Source organism: Macrotis lagotis, chromosome 6 (assembly GCF_037893015.1).
Source record: "Macrotis lagotis isolate mMagLag1 chromosome 6, bilby.v1.9.chrom.fasta, whole genome shotgun sequence".
NCBI classification, from domain to species: domain Eukaryota; kingdom Metazoa; phylum Chordata; class Mammalia; order Peramelemorphia; family Peramelidae; genus Macrotis; species Macrotis lagotis.
Window position 1 is genome coordinate 216,160,320 of NC_133663.1, and position 19,643 is coordinate 216,179,962.

The 19,643-nt window shown below is 34.4% G+C and overlaps 1 pseudogene; it reads right to left on the reverse strand.

Moving 5' to 3' along the window:
* Window positions 1-1,228: 1,228 nt before the first annotated feature.
* Window positions 1,229-1,827, reverse strand: LOC141492017 (large ribosomal subunit protein eL19-like; annotated as a pseudogene).
* Window positions 1,828-19,643: the final 17,816 nt, after the last annotated feature.

The window sequence follows — 19,643 nt, forward strand, 5'->3', positions numbered from 1 at the left end:
CTCTTAGATTTGTAAATGTAAAAGAAAAAGGGAAATGACAAATATTGAAGGGGATGTAATAAAATTGAAACACTAAAGCATTGTCAGAAGAGTTGTGGACTGATTCAGTTATTCTGGAGAGTAATTTGGAAACAGTGCTCAAAGGCTGTAAAACTATTTATATCTTTTAACTCAGAAATATCACTACTAAATCTATATCCAGAAATACCACTACTAAATATATATCCCAAAGATATTAAGAACATGTGTACATGTGTATAAAATATTTATAGCAATGATTTTTAGTAGTGGAAAAGAATTGGAAATTGAGGAGATATTCACATATTAGAACACGCCTGAAGATGTTGTATATGGTTATGACAGAATATTTTGCTATAATAAATGATGAGGATTCTTTCTGCAACTCTTTGAAAGACTTACATGAAATGAGCTTAAGCAGGAGAATATAGTGCACAATTACAATACTGTTGTATGATGTTCTATGTTGAATAAGTTAGCTATTCTCAGCAATATAATGATTCACAATTGAACAGGAAAGAATAACTATTAGAGATTATTTTATTCAAATTTATATTCCATAAACTAAATAACATACAGAATGGATGTACATTTGGAAAAATATAAAATTTTTTGATAAATAAAAGAAGAAATAAATAATTAAAACATGCAAAACCAGAAAAAAGCATTGATAAAGGGGAATTCCATGTTTTGCATAAATTGTTAGCAAAAGTTGGATGAGATGAGTGTCCTTTCACTTTTTTTATATGATACAGATACAGACCTGACAAGTAAATGAAAGGAAGAAATGGCAAACCAACATCCCCAATGAATACAGATGGAAAAATATTAAATAAAATATTTGTAAATTATCTACATAAGTGTATTAAATTTATGCATAAAGACTAAATTTAACTTAGTCCAGAAATGCAGAATTGGTTCATATAAGTAAAATTTAAAGCATAGTAGGCCATAACAATAAACAATATGATAATAGCCACATGAATATAACAATAAATATTTAAGAGGCCTACGATTAAAATCATCATTTGTGTAAAAAAATTATAAAATGTTTAAGAATAAATGAATTTTTTCCTTAATATTATAAGTAGTATCTCTTTACAAAGAACAGAGAGAAGGTAGGGAATTTTCTTTTTTTTTTGACAGTCTGTCAAGTTTTATTTTTTGAGCCAAACAGAAGGATACTATGAACAGAAAAGATAGGGAAGAATCATTTCTTAGTCTCCTCCTCCTTGGACGAAATCTTGACAATCTCCTTTTTCTTAGCTTGAAGACACTCTTCACAATGCTTTTGCATTTCTTTCATCTTGGACTAGTGAGCTTCAGCCTGGTTAGCTAAGAGCTTCTTCTGAGCCTTGTCTGCCTTCATTTTATGAATGTGCTCCATAAGGATCTATTTATTCTTGAACACATTTCCCTTCACCTTCAAATAAAAACTGTAGTACATATGGTGGCCAATCTTTTTGGATTCACAGTACCTTTGGGGTAGATTGTCACCTCATCCAGGTCACCTTCTCAGGCAAAAGAGCATTGGCAATACACTTTGTCTAATCAATGTCTATATACCTGTCCTTCCATCAAGTAAAAGTATTTTTTTGGCATCTGGCATGGAAATGCACAGTAGCAGGTTTCCAAATGATTAGAATATCTTTTATCAACTTCTGGATCTGCTGATAGGAAATAGGCATTGGCAATTTCATTGGTCTCATTGGTGTCAAGCCATTCCTTCTTTCCACATCAAAGGCCATTAGAGGAAAGTTTCTTCTGAAGCCTGAGCATACCCATGACTGAAGCCACAGCATGGAAAAGGAAAGGCAAACATTGAGAATTTTCTAGACTTAGTCAAGAATAAAGCAAGAATGTCCATTATCACCACAACTATTAAAAATAGTTATTAAAAATACTAGATGAACAATTAATGTAAGAAAAAGACATCAAATGACAAATACATACAAGGGGAATCTTACTTTTTAACAGATTATATTAAGGTTTATGAAGAGCATTCACATGTAATTAAAATTAATGAAACAAATTTTCATTTGTATAATATAAATAATTCATGTAAATTTCATATTTTATCCATTTTCATCAAATCAAAACAAGATAGAGAAATTCCATTTCAAATATCTACAAAATGAAAGAACATACCACCCTCATCCAGAGAAATATACTATGGAGTCTAAGAGCAGACCAAATGATACTATCTAAAATGTATTTTATATTATTTTCTTTTTCATGTCTTTTCCCCTTTAGTTCTGATTCTTATTTCACAATCTAACCAAGTTGAAAAAATGTTAAACATGATTTTACGTAAGTAACTTATAACAGATTGTTCAATTTCATGGGAATGGGATAAAGCAGGGCAGTAGAAAAGGTGGAACTCAGTTTACAAAAAGATTAATGTTGAACATTATCTTTGCATGGAATTGGAAAATCTTAAAATAAAATAACATTCACACTAAAAATAAAATAACTACAAAAATATAAAATATTCCTAGGTACAATATGGAAGCAACTATTAAATTCTTTTTTCATAAATATAGCCCAATATAGTTGAAGAAATATTACTTGTTCACAAGTATGCCATACCAATATAATTAAAGATGGTAATTAAAGATAATTAATGTATTTGATCATTTCCACACTAATCATTCTAGCAGAGGATTATTCTCTAACACAGAAAAAAATTATCTATAGAAAAAGGGTTAATAGTATAAAGAGATTTAATTTTCTAAGAACAGAGCTAAGCAATACTATATATGATATACTATATAGTAATGCAACAGAAACGTTTTCATTTAGACTCAAAAAGAAAATCCCATTTCAATCAATGAAACTGATTACATATAAAACATATATATATACATATATATATATATATAATATACAAAAGTAAATGAATCTAATGTTTAAGAAATCCAAAGATATCATCTACTGATATAAAGAATGAGAGAGAGTGAGAGAGAGAGAGAAAGAGAAAGAGTTCATGATTCCACAATGAGTTACCTATTTTGAATTTTTTGATTTGCATTTCCTTCTTCAGTTCATTTACAGATAAATACTGAGGCAACCAGGCTTGAGTGACTTGTATAGGCACCCACAGCTGCTAAATGTTTGAGGTCAGATTTCACCTCAAGAAAATGAGCCCTCCTGACTCCAGAATCAGTACCCTACATATTCTTAGTCACTTGCTATGTTCCAGGCATTATAGCTTAATGCTGGGCATACAAAGAAGGTGCTGAGTCTCAAGGAATTCAAATTTAGTAAGGAAGACAAAAAATAAACATCATGTAATATATACTTAAATTTTATGTTGCAGTGTCATAGTACATATATGCAAACATATAAGTGATATTTAAGCTTTTAAGTTCAGAATAAAAATAAATAAAATAATAAATAAAAATAGAAAACCAAAAAAGTATGGGCATTTGGACTTGCTTTAGGCAAAACATCAAGCCCTATTCCCTCACAACCATGCTGACAAACAGTTTCTAAAATGCTGGCATATTCCTGAACCATATTGGGTTAAGATGGTAACAATGGGAAAGACAATGGTCAAGAATTAATGAATTTTCAGTGCAATGATTATATAGTCAAGTAACATTGTGACTTCGGGTATTTCATTGTTGCATCTAATGAGGCAAATTACTATCCATCTATTATTTCCCATTGTGTAAGTATTATCTATGTCTTTTACCAAATTCGCCCTAGAAAAAAGTATACAATGTACTAGAAGCTTTCCTTGAGTTTTCCTACCAGTGGAGAACTTGACCTGGGCATTTGTCAAAACTCTGCTCCCCATAAATTACTCTGCTTTCTGTAAATACCCAAAAAATATTTTCCAGGAATTTTTCATTCATATGTGAATTGGAAACACTGTCCATGCTATGGTTCTAGTTCTTGTCCTCTGTTATCAAAAAGACCAAAATGACATCATTATGTTTGAGTCAGATAACAGTGTGTCCCACTGTAGCTGATCAGAAAGCTATGAGCTCAGAATATTCTATCACAGGTTGGGCAAACATATGAACACCTGGAGTGGACACTCTAAATTCATGGATGACACATTTCTTTTGAGTTGCTTCAATTCTATCTTCCTCATAGAGTGCAGCACCCATACTGATGAAGGCATACCATGTTGGGTGGTCCTGTGCCAGTGTCACTTATACTATGCAATCAATTCTAAAGTTATTCAATGAGACCTTCAGGATGTCTCAGTATTGCTTTTTCTTATCCCCTTGTGAGGACATGAATTGTGTGAGTTTTCCATAAAATAGTTTCTGTGGCATGAAGATAATGTGTCCAGACTATGATGGCTGCACTCTCTGTGGTAATGTTGGAATGCTAGGTCATTTAGCTCAAGAAAGGGCCTCAGTATTTGATCTCTTCTCCTTCCAGGGGATCTTCAGATTCTTCTTAACACAATTTACATGGAAAAGATTCAGTTTCTTTACATTGTGCTGGTAGACTGTTCAGATTTCAAAGGCATATATCAATGAGGACAGCACAATGGCTCTATAATCCTTCAGTTTAGTAGTCAGTCTAATACCTCTTTTTTTCTCCACACTTTCTTTTGGAGTCTTCTAAATGCTGAGCTAACTCTGACAATGTGTGTGTCATCTTCATTGCCAATGTATGCCTCCTTGGAAAGGACATTGCCAAGATAAATGAACTTATCTACTCTACTCAAAATTTCTCCATTTCTATAATCATCCATATATGGATGGTGTAGTGCTGACTGATGGAACACCTGCGCTTTCTTAGTGTTAATTGTTAGACCAAAATTAGCAAAGCAGCAGAGAATCTCTTTTTTTCATCTCATCTTCAGAGGCTACATTGAATCCACAATCATCTGCAAACAGAAAATCATGCACCAACGCACCCTCCACTTTGGTCTTGGCTTGTAGTATTTTCAAGTTCATCTTCAGTGAAGGCATTTGATAACATGGTTGAAAACATCATGCTAAAATGTATGGTAGCAAGCACACATCCTTGTTTTATTCCACTGGTGACTAGAAAATATTTAGAGCATTGTCCACTCTCAAGACCCCAGGCAGGTGTCCCATTGTAAAATTGGTATACAATACTGATGAACTTCTCTGGGCAAACACATTTTGACATAAATTTCCATAAATCTGCATGACTGATGATATCAAAGGCCTTGGTCAGAGCTACAAATATTGTATACAAATGTTGTACAAATACCTCCTCTGTTCTGTTTCTGTAATTTTTCTTGGAGTTGTTGACAAGAAACACCATATCCACTTGACTCTTTCTGAAGCCACACTGGGTCTCTGGGTGGTAGCCATCTTGCAGGTGAAGGATCAGCCTATTGAGAAATATGTACTTTGGTATTATTTAGAAATACTATTTTAAGATATTTCTTCAAAACTAAATAGTTGGTATTAAAGAAAATGAGTTAACATTTTCATTGCCTTTACAACCTTAAAAATAGGAATTTTTCATTTTTGTTGTTGCTATTATATGTCATTGTTTACTTTTGGGTTTTTTTTTGGTTGTTTTTTGCTTTTGTTTTTAGGGGTTTTTTGACAAGGTAATGGGGTTAAGTGGCTTGCCCAAGGCCACACCAGTAGGTAATTATTAAGTGTCTGAGGCCAGATTTGAACTCAGGTACTCCTGACTCTATGGCCGGTGCTCTATCCACTGCACAACCTAACCGCTATCATTGCTGTCTTTTAAAGTGTGTTTCTTTGGATTTGAAATTGTTTTCCTTTTTAATTTTATATCCCAGCATTTAGAATATGTCATGAATAGAAAATAGAAAATAAAATTATCATACATTCATATAATCTCTAGCTCTTCCCATGTGACAGTTAATTTTCTGTGCCCATCACTTTCTCTCCTTTGGTGTATTTTGCTCATTTTTAAAAATTTCTTCATGAAGTATGAGTTGAATGTTACTGAAACTTCAAAAGAATTTCACCTGATAAATTTTAAATTCTTTTGAGATTATTGTGTTTTTTATCTCACAATCATATAGCACTGAAACTGTGGAATGTTAAAAAGATGGGTGTGTTTACCATGGCAATCTGGGGACTTTAATGGAGATTTTGTGTTAGTGAAAGTCAATGTTTCCTATTATTCTCCTATTTAATTTTTGACGCCCTAATTGTGCATTTATACAGTTTGTTACAGGTAATCATTATTTGACAAGGTAAAGTACCTGTCATAATATGGGAAATGCATGTTCTTCTTTAGTATTTTTACAAGTATAATCAGGTTCTTTTAAGGATCTCTTCAAGAACCTTGCATTTCAGGGGAACCTGATAAAAATCAATAATATGTAGAGGACTTCACAAACCTTAAGGAATCCTTTCTAAATTTAAATTCTGGGCTAGATGTCCTCCATAAGAGTAACAAACAAATTGACTATATATATATGTATATAAATACATATATACATATATAATATAAATATGATTTGATGTTTATGATCAGATATCACCTCATTTATATGCATATATATTCAAAACACATGTCCATATTTATATACATGTAAACATATACAACTAAAATATACATATATATATATAACTGAAATAGAAACATTTAAGCAGCAATTTACTAAATGAAATGATTTTTTCATAACCAGCTACCACAGTGGTGTTTTTAATTCTGTGCCTATTTAAGTAAATTTTGAAGTTATATAGTGATATAATCTGTTTTAGAATATAGTTTGTGAACACAACAAAAAAGATAAAAATTTTTCTTTTAATTTATATATTTAAGTATTTTGAAACAATAACAGATTACACCAAAAAATTACCATCATCATTGTCATCATCATCAATAATCAATTTTTACAAAATTCTCACTTGATCTTTACCATAACCCTAGAAGGTAGTTTCTGCTATCACCCTCATGTTACAGTTGGTTAAACTTCAATGTAGAGCTTATTTTTTATATAACTTATCCAAAGTTACACAATTAGTAAGTGAGGTGATATATTTAGCAAACAAGAAAGGTCAGAATTGATCTCAGTTCTCCCTGAATCTAGACTCAACATTCAATCTACTGTAACCAAGTACCTGCCTCAGCTATCCTCAGTTAGAGCCTAAATTCCACAATTTTTGAAATCCAAACCAAACCAATAGGCATTTATTAAGTAACTAGAAATTTATCATTCTTCACTTTATTTCTTAGAATCCCTGGATCTCTTCAATTAACCCCATGTGCAACATTCTCCAAGTGCTTGTTCTATTTTCCTACTCCTTTCCATTAAGAACATTTAGTAGCAGTTTTTTTTTTGTTTATTCTATGGACATAAAATGTACTATATAATTAATCTTCTCCAAAGTAAGTTTAATAAATTATTTTTTTTTTGGCGGGGTGTTTGCAAGGCAATGGGTTAAGTGGCATGCCCAAGGCCACACAGCTAGGTAATTATTAAGTGTCATAGGCTAGATTTGAACTCAGGTACTCCTGACTCCAGGGCCAGTGCTCTATCCATTGTGCCAATTTGCTGCCCCTAATAAATGTTTTTGAATAATTAATTATTGTATGCAAAACATTGTACTAGATGTTGATATAAAGACAAAATGAAAAATTGTTCCTATGCTCAAGGATTTTACATTCTTCTGGGTGAGAATTCATTATGCTACTTTCTTTCATTTGAATGTGATCAATAAGGACTTAATAAATGACTCAAACAAATGCCTCAATTCAAAGGGAAATACTATAAAAATTTTGCAGTAGCTTCCAGAATTTTCTCCCTCCTCTCTCCCTCCCAAAAAAGGTAATTTCCTTTTTGTTTTAACTTAAAAGTCAACATTTGTCATGATACTTTGTTCCTTTTATATTCCTCCCCAAAATTCAAATTCAGTTCATTTAAGCGAATTTAGGTGGTACAGTGAATAGTGCTCCTGGCACTGGTGTCAGAGGGCCAGAGTTCATATCTGGCCTCAGATAATTTCCTCTCTGTGTGACCTCGGGCAAGTCATTTAATCCCATTACCTTGCAAAAAAATCAGTTCATTTGCTCTTCTCTGAATATGCTGTATCACAATAATGTCCTAAATGATTATTAGCTTCTACTAAAAGATAATGCAGTTGTTTCATTTATTATTTCACATGATATTTGAAGATTTGAGTTTTAAAAATTAATTCCCATTATTTTATGTGAATTCATTGTTTCCAGAAATCATTTGTCACTATCTTAGTCACATTGAGGATTTTTATGAATCATGGATCCACTGACCAAATGGAATTATAAGTTTTTGCTATATTATTTACTTCAACAGAAGAAACATCATAAAGTTCAAAATGTATTTTTCCCCTTATCAGTTCAATGTGCTAAGTATTAAGGATACTTTTCTCTTTCAATGCTTGAATGCTTTTAGAGCAAATATCTGGTTCAAACTAATCTTCCAGTTTTCAGCTTGTCATCCATTTACAATTAATTAAAGGACAGGTTTTTGCTCTCTGGAAATTCCAAATGTTCTTATTTGTTTCCCTTTCATTGTCTAAGGGCTTTTCTTATTCTGAATGACTTTAGATATTTTTTACATGCAAATAGGTAAAAAAAAAATTATAATAACTGTGGCTGCCAATAGCAAAGTTTTTTATTCTAGTTTTCCCAAAAGTTTTTTTTTTATTCCTTAATGGGAAGCTTAGGGAGGAGAGGATGGAGAGAAATAGAAAAAGAAACAGAGAGTAGAATACAGATATACAGACATATAAGCACATGGGCATAGACATAGACACAGGAATGCGGGTATTTAAACAGAGAGACAATGACACTCAGCAATAGAGAAAATGACACTCAGCAAGAGATAGAGAGACCCATACAACAGAGAGAGAGAGAGAGAGAGAGAGAGAGAGAGAGAGAGAGAGAGAGAGAGAGAGAGAGAGGGAGAGGGAGAGGCAGAGAAAGAGACAGACAGAAAGAGACAAAATTAGAGACAGAGACATATAGATACAGAAAGACAGAGAAGGTGAAAGAAGGAGAGATAAAGAGAGACAAAGACAAAGACAGAGACAGAGAGAGAAAAAGAAAAACAGAGTCAGAGACAAGAACAGAGACAAAGACAGAAATAGGAACAGAGACAGACACAGAGGGACAGAAAGACACAAAGAGAGATGGAAAAACACAGAAAGAAAAACAGAGTTGAAAAGTCACAAAAACAAAGGTGGAGAAAAAAGAGAAAAATGGAGATAGTGAGTTAAAGACAGAATAAGTTAGAAACTTATAAATAGGAGAAAGAGGGATAACTACAAAAAATTTTGTTAAGCTTTAATTGAAAGAGTTGTCTTCTTTTTCAGTAGACATGGTGGCATATAAAAGTGTAAGGAAAGGAATTTTTAGGTGATAGGAAAGTGGGATAGTTGCAGGGTAAATGATACACTGGATAGAGCATGAGTCCTGGACTCAGTAGGACCTGAGTTCAAATTAGGAATCAAACATGTAATAATTAGATGTCTGACTTTGGGTTAGTAACTTAATCCCATTGGCTTGAAATTTTTTTTATAAATCAAAAAAATTATATGATCCAGATATTAAAACAAGAGTATACAGTTGGAAAAGAACACAAGACAAAAGAATAAAAAATAAAAGGAGAATTAGGTCATGTAAAATTATTTGGTGAGTTTAACTACATTATATTCTACTATTCTGAAGAATTTGTTATACTGCTTGTGAGTGCTGAATCCAATTTTTATTTTTTTTAAGATTTTTGCAAGGAAATGGGGTTAATTGGCTTGCCCAAGGCTACACAGCTAGGTAATTATTAAGTACCTGATGTCTGAGGCCAGATTTGAACTCATGTACTCCTGACTCCAGGGCCAGTGTTCTTTCCACTGTTCCACCTAGCTGCCCCTGAATCCAAATTTAATAACAATGCTAGAAAGCAGTAACTTATTTTCTCCAATAAAAATAAACTGGAGAAGTAGGGCCAAGATGGTGGAGAGAAAACAGACACTGTGCAATGATCTCCTGATTTCCCCTCAAAAATAAAATGAAAGAAACCTCTTAACAGAAATTCAATAGACAAAGCCTAGAAAGAGAATCTAGGAGAACAACTACCAAAAGGTCTGTCTCAAGGGACCATGGATGAACTTGCAATGGAGAGCAGAGAGCCAGAGGGATCCATAATGAATGGCCTTAGCCATGGAGGCTATGTAGAGTTGTGGGTCTGAGGACCAAATTTAGCCACAGAATCCATGGCTGGGGGTTTGGATGTTTGGTGAGCCCCAGCCAGTTTGGAGGGTGAGTAACAGCACAGAGCTGCACAGCACAGCTGAACATTAATTCCAATGGAGATCCTGAGCACCATACTTGTAGCAGAACCCTCTTCCCAGAACAAATATTAGCAACCCCTATCTCCTCAGGCTCAGATGTGGGCAACAGAGCTCCCTCAGTTGAAAGGAAGATTAACTACCTCCCCCATGGCCCAGGTCACACTGCTCAAGAGCAATTCAGTCCCTGCTGTGGCCCCCTCATTCCATTCAGTCCTAGGGAGTATTTGAGAGAAAACTACAGAGAAAGCAAACACAAAGCTACTGGCTGGAACACATGGAATTACTCATCCAAGTGAACAAAGCCTCTGGGATTTTCAGAAGCAAACCTCTGAGAACCACCCCCTACTCCAACATTAGATCCTAGGAAAATGAAGAAAGGCCATCAGAAAGGGGAGGCCATTGAAAATTATTTTGAAAGCTCCGATGCTAACCCAGAGAGATCTAGAATTTCTGAGGAGAATATGAATTAATCTCCAGCCCAGAAAAACTTCCTTGAAGAAATCAGGAAGGAGTTTAAAAATTAATTGGAAAAATTGGGAAAAGAAACTCAAGAGAAAATTAACATGTTGCAAGAGAAAATTAACATCTAGCAACAAGGAAACTAATCTTTTGAAAATGCAATTCGACAAAAATAAAATGAGAAAAACTCTCTCAGATCCTCAATGGGGCAAGTGCAAAAAGAAAATAATTATCTCAAAACTACACTTGGTGGACAACTAGGTGGCATCATGGATAGAGAACTGGCCCTGTAGTCAGGAGTACCTGAGTTCAAATCCAGCCTCAAACACTTAATAATTACCTAGCTGTGTGGCCTTGGGCAAGCCACGTAGCCCCATTACTTTGTAAAAAAACTAAAACAACAACAAAAACAGCAACAATAACAACTACTACTACAATTGGACAAATGGAAAACTCCTTCAAAAATAGAATTGACCAATTGGAAAAGTAGTTGCAAAAAAGTAAATGAAGAAAATTCTTCTCTAAAATTAAGAATGAAATCTGTGGAAACTAATGACTTCATAAGACAACAAGATTCGTTAAACAAAACTGAAAAACAATAAATAGAAGATAAATGTAAAACACCCTCATCAGCAAAACCACTGACCTCGAGAATAGATCTAAGAGAGACAATTTAAGAGTTACTGGTCTTCCTGAAAACACTGAAGGGAAAAAAAGCCTGGACTTAAAATTACAGTATTTAATGATGGAAAACTGCCCTGACATCATGGAAGCAGAAGGCAAAATAGTTATTGACAGAATACATTGATCCCTTTTGTAAAGGGATTCTGAAATGAAAACATGAAGATAGATTGTGGACAAATTCCAGAGCAATTAAATAAAATAGAAAATCCTGCAAGCATCCAGAAAAAACAATTTAAATTCGAAGAAGCCACAGTTATGACAGAAACTTGGATTAGACTAAAACCACAACCTATAGCAATTTAAGATCATAGGAATTAGACATAAAAAATAGGAGATCAAGGAATAATTTACCTATCAGATCTATGGAAAGGGAAAAAGTTTATGATCAAGGAAGAGATGGATAGAATCATTAAGACGAGCTAGACAATTTTGATAACATTAATTTATAAACCTTTTGCACAGAAGAAACCAAGTAACCAAGATCAAAAGAAATGTAGGAAATTGGGTGGCAATTTTTACAACTAGTATTTCTGACAAAGGACTCATTTCTAAAATATTCAGAGAACTGAGTCAAATTGTAAAACAAAGTCATTCACCAATTGACAAATGGTCAAAGGATATGCAAAGGCAATTTACATATGAGGAGATCAAAGCAATTCATATTCATATAAAATTGCTCTAAATCATTACTTATTAGAGAAATACAAATTAAAGTATCTCTGAGGTACAACCTAATACCTCTCAGACTGGCCAATATGACCAGAAAGGGCAATGATCATTGTTGGAAAGATTGTGGGAAATTTGGGACACTAATCCATTGTTGGTGGAGCTGTGAACTCATCCAGCCTTTCTGTAGAGCAATTTGAAATTATTTCCAAAGGGCAACAAAAATGTGCATACTCTTTGACCCAGCAATATCACTACTGGGTCTATACCCTGAAGCAATTATGAAAAAAGATAAAAACATCACTTGTACAAAAATATTCATAGCTGTCCTGTCTGTAGTGCCAAAGAATCTGGAATTAAGTGAATGTCCTTCAGTTGTAGAATGGTTTAACAAACTGTGATATATGGATGTCATGGAACACTACTGTTCTTTTAGAAACCAGGAGGGATGGGAAAATTCAGGGAAGCCTGGAAAGATTTGCATGAACTGATGCTGAGTGAGATGAACAGAACCAGAAGAACATTGTTTACCCTAATTTCAACATGGGGGTGATCATTAACTTTAATGGACTTGCTCATTCCTTCATGGGCAACAATCAGGTACAATTAAGCAATTTGCAGTTATCTGCAAAGGAGAATATCATCTCTATCCAGAGAAAGATTTGTGGAGTTTGAACAAAGATCAAAGACTATTACTTTTAATTAAAAAATGTACTTATTCTGTAATTTTGCAATATTTTATACTTTATTTTTGTTCTTTAAGGATATTATTTCTCTCTCATCACATTCAACTTAAATTAAGATATAAAATGGAAACAATGTAAAGGTTAACAGATTGCATTCTTTGGGGGTGGGAGGAGTTTGTTATTGCTAAATATTTAGATAAAAACTATCAACTATTATTTTAGTTATGTTTGTGGGAGTTATTTCAGTTGGATAAAAAGCACTTTCACTTAGTTCATAATTATTTTTCGACTCTCCATAGACACAAAACCATCCATACATTCTGTTTTGACTCAGGGTTTTGAGGAACCTCTCAGATGTACAATGAACTTAAATTTGGGGTTTCTTTTGACTCTTTTGTTGGCATTTCAAAGTATTTATTAATCACTAAATAATTTCCAGGTATTTTGTTTTTTTCTGGGGAGAATTATAAAAAAGAATGAAAGATACTGAATCTCAATCAATTAATATTCTAATAATGGTGAAAATATGTACATATAAATATATGAAGCATAAATACAAATTTAATAAATATATGTGCATATACAAAATGATTTGTTGAATCCCATGTATTTAAATGCTTATTTATGTTCAATTAATTCATAAATATTAGCACATATGCTACTTAATATAAATTACAAGAGAAGCATAAAAATACACAAGAAAATAAATAAATCCTAAAAAAAAGTTAGAATCAGGAAAAGGAAGCTAAAGATTAACATCTTGAAAATATTTAGTGGGTCAATTTTGACTTATGCAAGCAAAGTTATTCAAGTATGTATATACTTTGTCAAAAGATTTTTTTTTTCTAGATCTATACTCTGAGGAAACTATTGATAGGAAAAAAGTCACATGCAACAAAATATTTAGAGTTCTTTTTTATGATATTCAATACTTAAAAACAAAGGCGATACCCAAAGATTGGGGCACAGCTAAATGCATTATAAAATATGAATTTGATGGAAAATAATGGAGCTTTAAGAAATGACAAATGTAAAGATTGTGGAGCGAAATGGGAAGACAAACAAAACTTGAGGAAAAATGAACAAAACACAGTCAAGAAAACAATATGCACAATAACTGCAATAAAAAAAATCCAAAGAATAAGTAAAGAAAAATCCAAACTGAACATAACAAATTATAAAGAATAAGCTTAATTTATAGAAGATATATGAAAAGATATCTCCAACTCATTCATTTGAAAAATTGAAAAAAAAATTATCCCTTATATATCTCTTTCCCTCAATCCTATTTCCTTATACTCAAAATAGCTATTTCTGTAAACCTATTTATCACAAATATGTATGTACAATGCTAACCTGACTGTTTGCTGACTGTTTGAAACCAGGTAGGAAGGGGGGTGGGAAGAGGAAGTGAAAGGAAATTTTGTAATTTAAAATTATACATGTGCATATAAATGAAAATAAATAAATGAACAAATAAAACTCAGGTGAGGCCTTCAGAGTCTCCCATTACTTAGAGCCCTTTGAGCATCATAAACTGAGAGGTCCTGAGTCATTATCTCTGTCAGTGTTAGCTTACAATTTGTAAAGCTCTCAGGTGAGACCTTCAGAGCTTCCCAGTTCTTAGAAGACTTTATAATTCTTGCAGTTAATTAGATCAAGGTTTGACTTGAGCCCTGCTTCACTTAGCTAGGGGTTAAGTATATTGGGTGGGGATGGAGGGTAAAATGGAAGAGAAAATAGGCATTGTTTCATTTAAAAAATCATTTAAATACCCTGGGTGGGGAGGCAGAGGGGGAAGGAGTAAGAAAATAGACCTGGGTGAGGAGTGCACAAATAGTTCAAGAAATGATATGACTTTGGATGACACTTTGGCTCAGAAGGAGGAGTGTGTGTACTTGGAGGGTACTTGAAAGGGGGTAAGGTAAAAATGATTATGATTATAATAATACTTTGATGGAAAGTGGGTTCAAATTGAGATAGAAAAACAAAACAAATTTAAAAGGAGACATTAATATTCATTGATTTCTATATACTTTAGATGTAGATGGCATTTTCTATCACACATATTTTAGAATTGTCTTTGATCATTGAACTGATGCGAGAAGAGAAGCTGTCTATCATAGTTAATTATCATACAATGTTGCTGTTTATGTGTATAGTGTTCTCCTGGTTATGCTCACTTACTTCATCAGTTCATAGAAGTCTCTCCAGGTTTTTCTGAAATCTACCTTCTCATGACTTCTTGAAGCACACTAGTATTCCAATACATTTACATACCACAATTTATTCAATCATTTCATAATTAATGGGTGTCCCCCCTATTTTCCATTCTTTTTCACTACAAAAAGAGAGTCTATAACCTTTGTTTTTGTAAAAAAGGGTTTTTTCATCTTTTTTTAATGATCTATTGCATCAAGGGTATAGACATTTCTATAGCTTTTGAGATAGAATTTATTTTTAAAAATACAATCCTACCTTAAATAATTTATAATGAATTAAAAATGCACGATAGTCTCCTTTCCTGCTGAAAAAAGGTACGGGAAAGGAAAACAATATACAGAGCAAAGCAGCAGAATTATTTTTTTTCTTGTGGAATTGAAACCAGGTAGAGTAGCAGATGCAAATTTATGTGAAATAAATCTAGTATCTGCCATCTGTAAAGGAGGTGTTAGATTACCCTCCAACCTTCCATTCAATGGGGATCACTGATGATGTTTTTCCCTCATTCTTCAATGACCATGACGTGCAAGTGAATTGATTTACGTGAGGAGTGCATGCAAAGTCACCAGCCCCATTTTCTCCTGCAGAGAGGACAACTGGAGATGGCCTTGGATGCAAGCTATCACCCAAGGCTTCAACTAGCAACACTGTGGATGAGTTTAAGTTATAATGAGAAGGGCATCTTCTTCCATGGAGTTGAAACCAGGTAGAGAAGAACAGACAAAGTAGAGTAAGCCTTTTGTTGAATAAGCCAATGAAAACATAGTTTAAATACCTGTTGTTTTAAAAATGCTCTCCATATTCATCTCTGTCACATTGATATGATTTTTTTATTGATAGGGAGTATTTAAAAAAAGTATAATGACAACTGTATATACTGGAGGCAAGACAGCCTGCCAAACCCTTTTGCTATTCTCCAAGAAGGAAGACAAAGAAAGAAGAATATTAAACTTCTAAAATAAGACAATGTATTGTAACTATGTTTAAGTTTCCCTTTTTCTATCCATTTTTCTTTCATCTAATTCCCTTCCTTGTTTGATTCCTAATTTCAGTCTCTTTATATACTACATATTTCTTTTTTGTTTTTCTTGTTTCCACTTCTGTGGTTGATTATTTTAAAACTTTGTTTGTGGTTTTGAAATAAACCTATTAAAGTTAGGTAGCTTGGAAGGGAAGGGAATTGGATTAAGATGAACAAAAATGATACCATTTTTGAGGTCAGTGCTAGAGCTAGCAACTGTTGGAAAAAACGATGTTTCTGTTTTCCATATGAGTAACAAACCAAGAACAGATTGGTAGTGTTAAATCTATATCATCAATCAACTAAAAAGCAATGTCAATGATACACAACATGATTCAAGGTCTGTTGTGTTAGGGAGTATCAAATCTGTAAGTCTCAATTAGGGGAAGGAAATCAACAATTTTGTGCCTTATCTATACCATATCTCCCCATGTATAAGATGCACCTTAATTTTGGGATATTAAATTTGAAAAAATATATTGCATGAAGTTATTGAACTAAAGATTTATTCATCATGAAATTCAGGGACCTTCTGCTTATAGCTTTGGGGTATCTTTTGGACAAGTCTGTTCCCTGTACATATGCCTTAGTCCATTCCTTTTCATGAACCTGAAGCACCAAGTGTCTCCTCCTTTAAAATCAGTAACTTCTTTTTCATCAGCCTTTCTTCTTGCCTCATGCTGAACCATGGTTGTGGACACAGGGATTCCAATTACCCTTTGCTTTTAAATCCAACACCTCAATTCCCTCTCTAAATCAGGGCATTTTGCTGACTTGCCTCTCATGCCTTCTTCTGCCAAGGAATTTTCAGTAGGATTTCTTCTTCCCATAACCAGTCTTGGATTGTTTTTCATTGGAGAAGGCCCACACTTACATTCAGCTGCATGATTTCCAATCACTTTTACAAATTGGATCACTTTTAACTTGAATTCAGCACTGTGTGAAAATGTTTTCTGAGCCATTTCTGGGCAGAATAAGGGCAAAATGTAATCTAAAATAGCCATAAAAAATGAGAAGCAATGAGTGTAAAGAAAACAAGTGGGGGAAAAAAGTAGAAAATGCAAAGAAAAATCACCAACCCCTGTATAAGACATTCCCAGTTTTTAGACCCTAATTTTTCCAAAAAGTGTGTCTTATATATGGGAAAAATACAGTATATTAATATCAATTTAAGGTAGTGGTAAAAGACCTGTTTGAAAACAATGTTTTGAATTTTCTAGTTCAATTAAAATTATTTTGCAAAAATTCATACATAAATTTAATTCGTACCATAATCAATTGAGATACATTATATTATTGTTGATATTTTTGTTAAACATACTTTCACATAAGTAAAGCAGGGTTATTTTGATCATTTTTAGTTGTTCGTAAGATTTATTGATTTGCATTGCTTTTATTTTGTTAAGAAGATTCACTGATACCTGGGTCTGGTCTCAGACACTTAATAATTACCTAGCTGTGTGGCCTTTGGCAAGCCACTTTTGCCTTGCCAAAAAAAACCTAAAAAAAAGAAGATTCACTGAATGCCTCTATTACATGTAAAGGCTATTGATAGAATAAACAAAGTTTAAATTTGTTGGTGGTCTTCCTTTTTCATCAAAACTGAAATAAGTTGTATTTTCTTTCAAATTTCTATAAGTCATGTTGTAAAAGTAAACATAATTCCTCTACACACAACACAAAGAGAAATCTCAAGAAAAATAAAGTGAGAGAAAAAGAAAAGTATACTTCAGTCTGTATTCAGATAGCATTGCTCTGAATAGCATCCTTTATCACAAGTTCATCAGAGAAATTGCTTCAATATTTTCCCTCACAGTTACTATTGATAGCTGCATTTCCCTCCATCCCATGCCCTCCACTCCCATTTTTTCCTATTCTCTCTCTTCTTTCACCTTGCCCATCCTCAAAAAGTATGTCATCTTTTCCCACCCTTCTATCATCTCTCCCCCTCCTCAGGTCATCTTTCTCCCATCCATTTCCTCTCTTATTTTCTTCTAGAGAAAGATAGATTTCTCTAATCAATTCAGTATTTATGTTATTTACACTCTGAGCCTCTTCCAATGAGAGTGAAGACTCACTCACTCCCCCTCAACTTCTGCCTCTATTTCAAAAATTTTTCTTGTCTCTTTTTTGTGAAATAACTTCTCCCATTCTACATCTCTTTTGCGTTACTTCCAGCCATTCATTTCTTGTCCATTAATGTCATCTTTATAATAAATTAAACCTTCAAATTCAGTTCCCTGCTGTGAATTTGTCTATATATATATATATATATATATATATATATATATATATATATATATATATATTCTTTCTACCTGCCCTAACAAATGAGAAGGTTCATATGAGTTATCAGTACTATCTTCCCATGCAGGACTGTAAACAGTATCATTAAATCCTTCATAATTTGCTCTTCTGATCCACTCTGTCTTGATGCATCACTTGAATCTCAAACTTTCTCAACAGTTCTGGTCATTTCAGTAGGAAAATTTGAAACTTCCCTATTTCACTGAATGTTCAGTTTTGCTGAGTGGTTGATTCTCAGTTGTAGGCCAAGCTCTTTTCCCTTGCAGACTATCATATTCCAAGTCCTATGATACATTAATGTAGTGCCGGGTTTTTATTTACAACACCGGCTTCTTTATGCTAGTCCGTCCTCTTACTCACCAGTCCAACGCATGATGAGTCTTCGGGGTACCTCCAGCCCCCACTCTTTGATGGGGGAAGAACCAGACAGAGCGCCTGAGGTGGATAATGAGTCTTTATTCTTCTGTGATCACATCCCGCTCCCGCCCAACCTCTCAGCAGACACTTTTATCCCCTCTGTCCTCCCTCCCATGAACTCTTACTCAATGAGGGGCCGAGTTCTGTAACATTCCCTTATAAGGTGATTATGTTTCCCCCGCTAAGCGACCGCCAAGCCTCTTCCCCCTGCCCCCAACATCTCCCCCTTTCTGTTTTACAAGGTTATCACTTGGTGTGACCTTAAGCGGTGCTGAGGTTAGCCTTAAGCGGTGTCATTTCTACTGGCCTCTGATAGCCGGGGGCGAGGAACCCTGTCTTAGGTCATCTCCTTCAACCTAGGACCTTGCCCGTCCTAGGCGCCCGACACCCTCAGGGCCTGTCTTAGGTGGCTGGGTTAGGAGAGGTTGCCCGTCTTGGGGTTTACCTCGTCTTACCCCTAGGTGTCACATGTCATGCATGGCGGCTAGCCAGACTTGGGGATCCTCCCCCGTCTCCATGGCCATGAAGGCTTTCTGAGTAAGAAGCATATAGCCCCTCTGTCGCCTAGCTAGGCGGCAGAAACAGACAACAAGTAGGGTGATTCCCAGAATCAGCATCCTTGTTCACCCTCAAGGGGGTATCCTCCCGCCATCTGGCAATCCCTCCATGGTATGGGATCCTCGATGTCTTCCCCTGTGGCCACACATGAGGGGCCCCACCGAGGAATCGTGAAGTCCCGTTGAGTTTGGTTCACCAGGGGTCGCCAACCCAGAAGGCCTCGGAGCTGGGTCCCCTTTTTTGTCCCTGCTGGGCTGACAGTCGTCTGTGGGAAAAGGCCGACGCAGGGGTCAGTGGGGCAGTGCTATAGTTAAAATCGTTCTGCCCTGTGGAGTTGAAGTTCCAGGA